The sequence below is a fragment of the Lactuca saligna genome, chromosome 8 (genome assembly GCF_052625555.1).
Source record: "Lactuca saligna cultivar CGN05327 chromosome 8, ASM5262555v1, whole genome shotgun sequence".
Lineage (NCBI taxonomy): Eukaryota > Viridiplantae > Streptophyta > Magnoliopsida > Asterales > Asteraceae > Lactuca > Lactuca saligna.
Genome location: NC_136424.1, coordinates 87,968,728 through 87,978,535, shown reverse-complemented (window position 1 = coordinate 87,978,535; position 9,808 = coordinate 87,968,728). Strand labels below are relative to the sequence as shown.

The window sequence follows — 9,808 nt, the reverse complement described above, 5'->3', positions numbered from 1 at the left end:
TCATTTTTTTTCTATTTTAACATGCTATCCTGTCACATTAGCACCATTAGTGTTCTAAAAGACGCGTCATGGTGCGTGCCAAAGCATGACTTCGCCATTACGAAAATCCTCATAACGTTATTGTTAGGCGTGATGCGTAGCAAGGTGTGATATGGCGTGCCATGACGCGTTATGGCGTGTTATAGCGTGTGTTTTTTCGTTTGAGACACGTTTTTTGCTATTTGTTATGTCTTTTCCAATCGAGGATCCAAGTATTGTGTTTTTTGTTAACTTTTTTTTATTAGTTATTGATATCACACTTCTAAAAATTAGTTATATTTAATATAAATGTATATTTATGTGGCAATATAGTTATAAATTAATACAAAATTGTCACCTTACATCACGTCTTGAAAAACATTATGGTTCGCTATGGCTCATTAAGCTTGAGGCCTGGATTTGCCGTCACGTCACGCCTCACGCCATTTAGAACCTTGAGTACCACACAACCGAATAATGTCATGTCAACATTCTACGTCACAACTGAAACATTAACGTGCCATGTCAGCGAGTAAATGGGTTGATCAGTTAAAAGATCAACATTGCAAAATTAGAAAACTTAGTGATTAAATTGTATCAAAAAATAATGCAATATCAAAATTGAATTTTTGTAAAAACATATTGACTTGTGTGCAATTTACTAATAAACACAAATACCATTCAACATTTATGAGTAAGCAATTGTTCTAATTAATTTGATCAAATTCTTTTGGAAAATCTACAGAAAAATCTCAAAATTTTGGGAAAAATTTTTAAAAAAGTTCTAAAAAAATTTTGAACAGAAAATTTCTATTATTTTGAGAAAATCACATAACAATCATTTGCTGTTCAAATATAAAAAATTAACTTTTTCATTTGTTTGGGCAAAACGTTAAATAATTGGGACTTTCCTATTAAAAAAAAACTTTAGAACTTTATTAAAATTTTTCCTAAAAATTTAGGGGTTTTTTTTGTACGATTTTCCAAATTCTTAAAAAATCATGATCATTGTTCAATGATTTACATGTATAACTTGAAATATTCATTTTAAATGAGTATGCATGTTGTGCTTCTTGCTTCATTCTTTATCCACTCATTTGTGAAATTTACATTTTTTTCTGTAGATTCTTTAGTTGTTACTAAAATTAGATTAGAATGAGAAATTAGGCTATGAATCATTCAAATTGTCGACATTAAAACCTACTTACCAAAGAGTTAGACCTTCTATCAAGATTATCCTTGATCGTCAATGTCCAAATTCGAGAGGGATAATCATAATCACAAGGGTTTGCATCATCAAATGTAATATTTGACTTGGAGATGTGTGATTTTAGTTAGAGGTATTTGAATTTAAGAAAGTAGACATCATGATAATGGATAATTCGCTATTTTGCTTCTTTAAAAAAGTAAAGAGTTTTTTACCAAAAAGTTGGTGACTTGAAAATCGCCAAATTAGCAACAACCTCTTAATCCTCGTGTCAATGATGTTTTTAAAAGTGCAGTATTATATGCAGGGTAAATATAAAAAAACCACTAAGTTTATATTAAAATTCTAATTTGACACTATGTTTTTTAATTTTTTATAATTTTGACCATTTCACCGGTGAATCGGGTTACCTGCTGACGTGACATGATAACATGTCAATTTTTGAAAACGTGTCATGCTGACATGACATTTTTACGTGTCAAAATTGATTTTTTTCCCATAAAAGACATTAGTTTTCACTTTTTTTTTTTAATTTTGAAACTAAGTTTATTTTTTTTTTCAATTTTGATACTTTAATTTTTTGTTCCAAATCGAATATCATTTTTTTTCAATTTTGTTCAATGTTTACCATTTTCTGTTTGAAATCGTATATAAATATCTTTTTATTATATATTTTAAACTGTATAAATACATTTTTTTTGTTTAAAAACCACATTTTTATATAAATACATGTTTTTTTTCCTTTTTTTTTACTACATTCAAAGCATAATGTTATGCAAAAATATGCATTAGTTATATCATGAGAACCAAATTAACCAGAAACTTTGAATAAGATGTAGAAATTTTACGAATTGCAAACCTGATATGTATGCCTTGATCGACTACATACCTCCAAACTCATACGATTTTTATATAACTAATACATATTTATATATCAAATTATGGTTTGAATATAAAAATGCCTTAGATTTATACAAAAATAAGGTTTTTAAATGAAAAGAAATATATCTATACGGTTTAAAATGTATTAAAAAAATATTTATATGGTTCAAATGGAAATGATCAACATTGAACAAAATTAAAAAAAAATGATATTCAATTTGGAACTAAAAGACAAACTGTTAAAATTGAAAAAAAAAATTAAACTTAACGTCAAAATCGAAAAAAAAAAAATAATGAAAACTGAATGTCTTTTGTGAGGAAAAAATTCAATTTTGACAAGTCAGCATGTCACGTCATCAAAACTGGCATGTCATCGTGTCACATTAGTAGGTAACCGGATTGACCGGTTAAGTGGTTAGAATATAAAAAAATTAGAAAACAGAGTGCCAAATTTGAGAAAAAAAACACAGTATCAAATTAGAATTATTATATAAACTTAATGTTTTTTGTGTTATTTACTACCTCTTCATTTAAATAAATTGTCAAAACGGGACATAAATTAGCAATTGAAAGATACATAAAAATTAGCCTTCTAAGAGGCTCGAACAGATTTATTGGTATAAGAAATTAGAAAAAGAAAAACAATTTCCATTTTGAACAAATAAAAATATTGTAATTGGTTATCCTTAGAGATCATTTTCACATTAAATTTAGATAAATTAAATATCATTTTATTTTTCTTTTTACAAATCTTTCTATTTGTTTAAAATGATGACAGACAAGTATATTAAAATATTATTAATATTAATTTTATCTAAATATAATACATGTCATAATTTTATTACGTAGGAACACAAGTAGAAACATATCATAATTTCATTAGATAGGATCACAAGTAGGAACAAAACCTACAAAAATATTTAATTTCTTTTAAATTTATGAAAATTAAAATAGGAAGGTCAAGGGCATACAAGGGAAGGATATCGTGAGAGTTGAAAACCCTCATTCTATGTAAAGATGTTCGTAAAATCCACATGCCAACACCCTAAGACTATGTTTGTCATACAAGCTGAAAAGCTAGCTTTTAGTTGAAAAACTAACTGATAGCTGAGAAGTTAGTTGTTAAATAAAAAGCTAGCTGATAAAAAATAACGTTTGGTAAAACTAACTGAAAATATGAAATGACATAAAAGGACATTTAAAAAAATGTGTTTTTATAATTAATTAAGAGGTATATTTGAAATTTTTTTAAAAAACTCCTAAAAAACTAGTCTAAAAATCTAATTTATAAAAAAACTAGTCTAAAAATCTAATTTATAAGGTACTTGTGAAGCGCCAAACAAAACCGAAATCATAAAATCCAGTAATTCCGATTCCGCAGAAACTTAAAATTTTGTGCGTTGAAAACAACATCGGTTCATAGACTGCTTTCTCGCTCATCATCTTCGTCACCAACAGCATCAGATAACTCGTTCAAAGTTTCTTACCTTATAGACTCATGTGGGTAAGGCGATTTCAGCTTCCAAATACTTAAAGTTCAAAACCCCAAATCGAGCAGACTCCGTGATAGCATTTCTAAAAATTCAAGGGTTTACGGAAACCAGATTTCTCGATTAGTGCAAATGGACCCTAGGGTCCTCTCAAGTCATCCTGAAAAAAAAAAAAACTTTTGCCCAAAATTTGAGTTTCAATAATAGAACACTTTTTGATATCATGAGGTGTGCATGGTTATTGAATTACGATTTCCAAGCAAACTTGATTCCAAATATACAAATACTGCCTGATGTTGGGGTGTGTGGATCTAAAATATTGTATCTATTAACTAAACATCCTAGAGATCTTTTAGTCGCTACAAAGCAGTTCAAAGAGATTGTAGAGGAAGTTGTGAGGATGGTCTTCGATCCTATGCACAAAACCTTTATATTAGCAGTTCATGCCCATGTATAAGTCCAAATGGGAGAAGAATATGGAGGCTTATGAGAAATGAGGTTGGTCTAAAGCCCAGATCTTGCATGCCTTTAGGACTGAGCCATGGTGTATGATGAAATCTAAGGAAAAAATCAATAAAGTGATGGATTATCTTGTTGATAAGATGGGTTTTGAGACATCCGTTATTGCAAAGAATTCCCAGATTATTTCGTACAGTCTGGAGAAAAGGATTGCTCCAAGATGTTTGTTTTACCAATAATATTTGGACAACCGATTGATGAACAATACAAGTTACTGTGGTTTCGGTTATTGGTTGAAGTGTTCAGAGGATATATTTGTCAAGAGATTGAAAAGATATGAGACGGAATCTATAGGTGTTTTGAAATTCTATCAAGAAAAGTTACTTGATCATGCTAACTGAAGATGGTAATTTGTTTTAACAATGTGGTAATTATTAGCACATGAATTTTGTTGCTAATGATGAGATACTTTTGATCGTATTATCATCTTTAGTCTTTACAGCTTAGCTTTACTTATATATTTATATGAGAGTAGATCATTTTTAGTGACCCTTACTCTTACAATTAGTAAAACAAGTGTTTTTTTTTTGTTTATGCTTCCATTGTTGTCTAAGGAATTCTTATGAAATTTTCACATAATTAAGAATCCTAAGATAATTTTATTGTTGATTGGCTTTTTTGGCCTTTTTTTGAATAATATGTTCTTAAATTTCACCATGAAATTATTGAGTTCCCTTCCCTTATATAGGATTTGAAAAACAGAGGAAAGAAAATTGAAAGGTTTTTTAAGGACAAATTGATATTTACTTTGATATGTTGTAAAAAACTGAAATCACTGAAAATCTATCAGTCTACACGGTTATGCTTAAATGTCATACACACCATCACTCCCTCTAGTCTTCGGTTTATCAGATTTTGTATAGATTTTGATGTTGCTGATTTTCTTTCAATGACTTTGAGTTGTATCCTTTTGGGTTTTGAAGATCGATGAGTTTGATTTATTTCAATGTTTTTGTAATTTTTTGTTAGAAGGTTAAAACGGTAGATTTTTCTATTTAGCAGTTACGTTCAACAACTTTACCCAAAAGCTTTGAATCATTTAGAGATTCTTAATGATAAAATTTCTACCAAACAACCTCTTAAATATATAACATTACTTCTTACCAAACCGTTCCTTAAAAAATGCAAGCATGTATTCTTTTGGAGGATATACTCTTGGAGGTAAAACCTCCTTCACAAGTTGACAGTTGATGAAATTATCTGCCCATTCTGTTATTTTTGGAAACTTTTCTTTGTGACAAACTTTATTTCGGTTGCTTCTTCCAGCATTCCAAGCCAATAGGCTATAAAACCAGCAGCAATGTCATCTAGGTTAATGTTGTCACCTCCAAAAAAACTTTGTACCTTTGACTTTCAATGTATTTTCTAGTATTTTAAGTTGCTCACAAGCTTCTGCAAAAACTCGCTCATCTCCATTGTTGCCAAAAACCTTGAATAGTGCAAGAATGCACTGAACAAACCAAAAATACAAGTAGGATCAATAAACAGATGTGCTCGTATGTTTTTTATTGAGAAAAATGTGTAATATGTATACTGTTCATCATCAATCATCATCGATTCATCGTTATGATTAACATTGTGGACCCAAATATTTAATATATGTAACCAGAGTACATGCTTTGGCACTCCAAAAGAAGATGATTAGCTTCAAATGTACTCTTATACTTGAAAATTGGTTACGATTTCTCAATCTGTCCTTTAACAAATGCTCATGTGAAATCAAATCATGTGTAATCATCCACTAACAATTATATAATCACACAAAAAAATAGTAGCAATTAATGAAGATTAGGAGAGAATGAAATTATTACCTTATCATCAATGAATTTCGCCCAAAATCAAGCAACAACCTTCTGATAAGGATCTTGAGGCAAAATCGGAACCCCTTTCCAGGCATCGTCAATGTATTCAACGATCACCAGAGACTCCGAGATCGCGTTTCCGTTATGAACCAGCACCGATACTTTCTTATAAATAGGATTGTACTTCAAAAGGTCGGCACTCTTGTTGTGAAGATCTTCTTCCAATTTTTCGTATTTTATTTCCTTCATATTCAAAGCGATTTGGACTCTGCAAACGAATGGACTTCCTCCAGCAGCAAACAACTTCACTTCATCCGCCATTTCCGAGGATCTGATCCTATCAGAAACACCTAATTCCTGGTTTAGTTTGAGGCGTTGGGATTCTAAAGATGCGTAGGTGAAGTCCCAGTGGAGGTGCAAGGGTAGTCGGTTACTTGATGTTTGTGGGTCGCCGATGACGTAGATTTTACTTTATTTTTTTGAAAATTTAATAAATACGATTTAAAAAATAAATTTAAATATATACATTTATAGATTTGTAACATTTCAACTTATGACTTCTTGTCTTATTTATTATATTATTTTTAAGGGAAAATGATTTGATAGGGTAAGATATTTTTTGAAATGTACACATTTAGTCTTTATTTTTTTTTCTTGTAAAATAAACTTTTATACTTTATTTTTTGTAACAATGCAATCCTTGTGACCGGCTATACCCGGTATACCGATCATATACGAATTTTCTTTTATAGAAAATGACTTGATAGGGTAATATACTTTTTGAATTGTACACTTTTAGTCCTTATTCTTTTTTTGTAAAATAAACCCTTATACTTTATTAATATGTACACATTAGGTCTTTTTCACCGGATTCTACAGGTTTTGCTGATGTGGAAGCACAAGTGACACTAAATAGCAATTAATTAGCTTAGTCACCGAATGTGGGTGATCCTCCAGCAACAAGAAAAGGGCGTCGACCCTTCTCTTTCTCGTCTCTCTTCCTTCCGGTCGAACAACAACAACCAAACACCCTTTACCTGTTGTGTTTCTCCGATCTGTCTCTCTTTGCCTCCATCTTTGAGATATCCTCCCTCCCCCTTCGATCTTGCAGTTTTTGCCATCATTCTTCCTTGCTACCATTGATGTGTAGGAACACACAAATGAGTCGTCGGAGATCGGGGTTCTCCCTCTTTTTCATAATGAATAAAAGTTGGAAAAATCTCGTTGTAGATATGTGGGTATTTCATTTCAAAAAAATAATAGAAATAAAAAATGACTTGATAGGATAAGATACTTTTTGAAATGTACACATTTAGTCCTTATTTTTTTTTTTTTTTTGTAAAAGAATAAGGACTAAATTTAATGGTTTTTGAATGAATTAAAATGTTTTAATTTGGCTTAAACTTTATGGGTGTTACAGATTAACGCAATATGAATAATTTATTTAATAATAATTTTAATATAAAATATTAATATTTTTTTTTTGAAACAATATATTTAGATTTTGTTTTATTTTATTTTGATTTTACTATATATATTTTTTGCAAATGTATCATAAATTTATTTTGATAAGACTTTTATTAATATATGTATTTATTAAAATTACAATTTTGGGCTTCTAAAAATACAACAGTTTTTTCTTAAAACACATTAAATGACAAGCGATATGTTTTTTTAATTTAATATTGTAGTGATGTTTCCACTGAATTGTTTGCATGGTTTGTCATTAAAAAAAAATACTTTTTTGTTTGGTTTAAGAGATGTTTGGGAGTGTTTTTTGAATTAGAAAAATGTTTTTAGATAAAAGTGCTTATTTGCTTATAGTGGTGGTAAAATGAGTTTTTTAAAAAGTATTTGGATAAGTTTTTGTAGTGAAAAAGTCAATAAGTCAATAAGTTAAAAAATGTTTGGCTTAAAAAGTGTTTTTTGAAGTTATTTTGGTTGAAAAGCCATAAACAGTTTTAAAAAGTCACGTTTTACATACTTATTAAAAAGTGTTTATTGAAGCTTATGGAAAAGTTATTCTAAAAAGTGCTTTTGAGTTTGTCAAACACTTTTTTTGACTTATTAGTTTTTCAAAAAGTCATTAAGCAAATAAACACTTTTCAAACACAAGCCCAAACACCCCCTTAGTTTAAAAAAAACAAACATTTTTCAAGACATATATTACTTTTGAATATGTTTTTTTTTTCTAAATTTTGATATTTATAATCATTTGTCTTGTAAAAACATTTAAGAGAAAATTTAGAAAATAATAATGTAGGTAAAAATTTAATTGAATATAACAAAATAATATGGAGTAATAAAGTTTGAAAAAACTTGTAATGATAAAATAATAAAATTAATAAAGTTAGTATAATGATGGGATAATGACTTGATACGGTAAGATACTTTTTGAAATGTATAAATTTAGTCCTTATTTTTTTTGTAAAATAAACCCTTATACTTTAAGAATATGTACACATTAGCTCATTTTCACCGGATTCTACAGGTTTTGCTGACGTGGAGGGTTTATTTTACAAAAAAAAAAAAAAAAAAAAAAGAATAAGGACTAAATATGTACATTTCAAAAAGTATCTTACCCTATTAAGTCATTTTCCCTTTCTTTTATTTTGTTGAAATGAAATATCCAGGTAGCATCCACATATCCACAACGAGATTTTTCCAACTTTTATTAATTATGAAAAAAGAGAGAACCCCGATCTCCGGCGACTCATTTTTGTGTTCCTACACATCACTGGTAGTAAGGAGGAATGATGGCACAAACAGCAAGGTCGGAGGGGGATGCAGGATATCTTAAAGATTGAGGCAAAGAGAGACAGATCGGAGAAACACAACAGGTAAAGGGTGTTTGGTTGTTGCTGTTCGACCGGAAGGAAGAGAGACGAGAAAGAGAAGGGTCGCCGCCCTTTTCTTATTGCTAGAGGATCACCCACATTCGGTGACTAAGCTAATTAATTGCTATTTAGTGTCACTTGTGCTTCCACATCAGCAAACCTGTAGAATCCGGTGAAAATGACCTAATGTGTACATATTAATAAAGTATAAGGGTTTATTTTACAAAAAAAAAAAGAATAAGGACTAAAAGTGTACAATTCAAAAAGTATCTTACCCTATCAATCATTTTCTCTAAAAGAAAATTCGTATATGACCGGTATACCGGGTATAGCCGGTCACAAGGATTGCATTGTTGCAAAAAATAAAGTATAAGAGTTTATTTTACAAGAAAAAAAAGAATAAGGATTAAATGTTTACATTTCAAAAATTATATTACCCTATCAAGTCATTTTCCCTATAATGATTAAAAAGTCTAAAGCCATAGGGAATGGTATGATTTTCACTCATCAAATGTTGATGTGGCATACATGTTCAACGCTGAACACCGCCCCAGGAGCTAGTGGTTGTGATGTGGATTGGTATGCATCACAAATGATTTTGAAAAATCTTAATGGCTGAGCAAAAACTAGAAGGCTCTCATTGGCTTGTTTCTATCTCTCTCCATCTTTCTCTTTTTCATGTTCACTAGATACTACCTCAATGCTAGTAGACATGTAATGGAGTCGATATTTAGACGATGTGGCAGTCCTAAACGCCCCAATGCTAGTAGACATGTAATGGAGTCGATATTTAGACGATGTGGCAGTCTTAAACGCGTAAGAATCATAAAACCATACCTTTAAGCCTAACAATAAAGTAATAGGAGAGAAAAAAATATTTTTTTGGAAAAACAATACCTAATATTAAAGTAGATGTAGGATGGAGTGTCATAAAACTATCCTTAGTTAAAAAAAAAAAAAAAAAAAAAAAGTAAATGTCAATAAATCAGAGTTTTATTTATTTATTTATTATTATTTATTTATTTATTTATTATTTTTTTTTGGAACAGCAAA

At 29.7% G+C, this 9,808-nt stretch overlaps 1 pseudogene; it reads right to left on the bottom strand.

Moving 5' to 3' along the window:
* Positions 1 to 5,209: 5,209 nt before the first annotated feature.
* On the bottom strand, positions 5,210 to 6,318 carry LOC145009856 (putative glutathione S-transferase; annotated as a pseudogene).
* Positions 6,319 to 9,808: the final 3,490 nt, after the last annotated feature.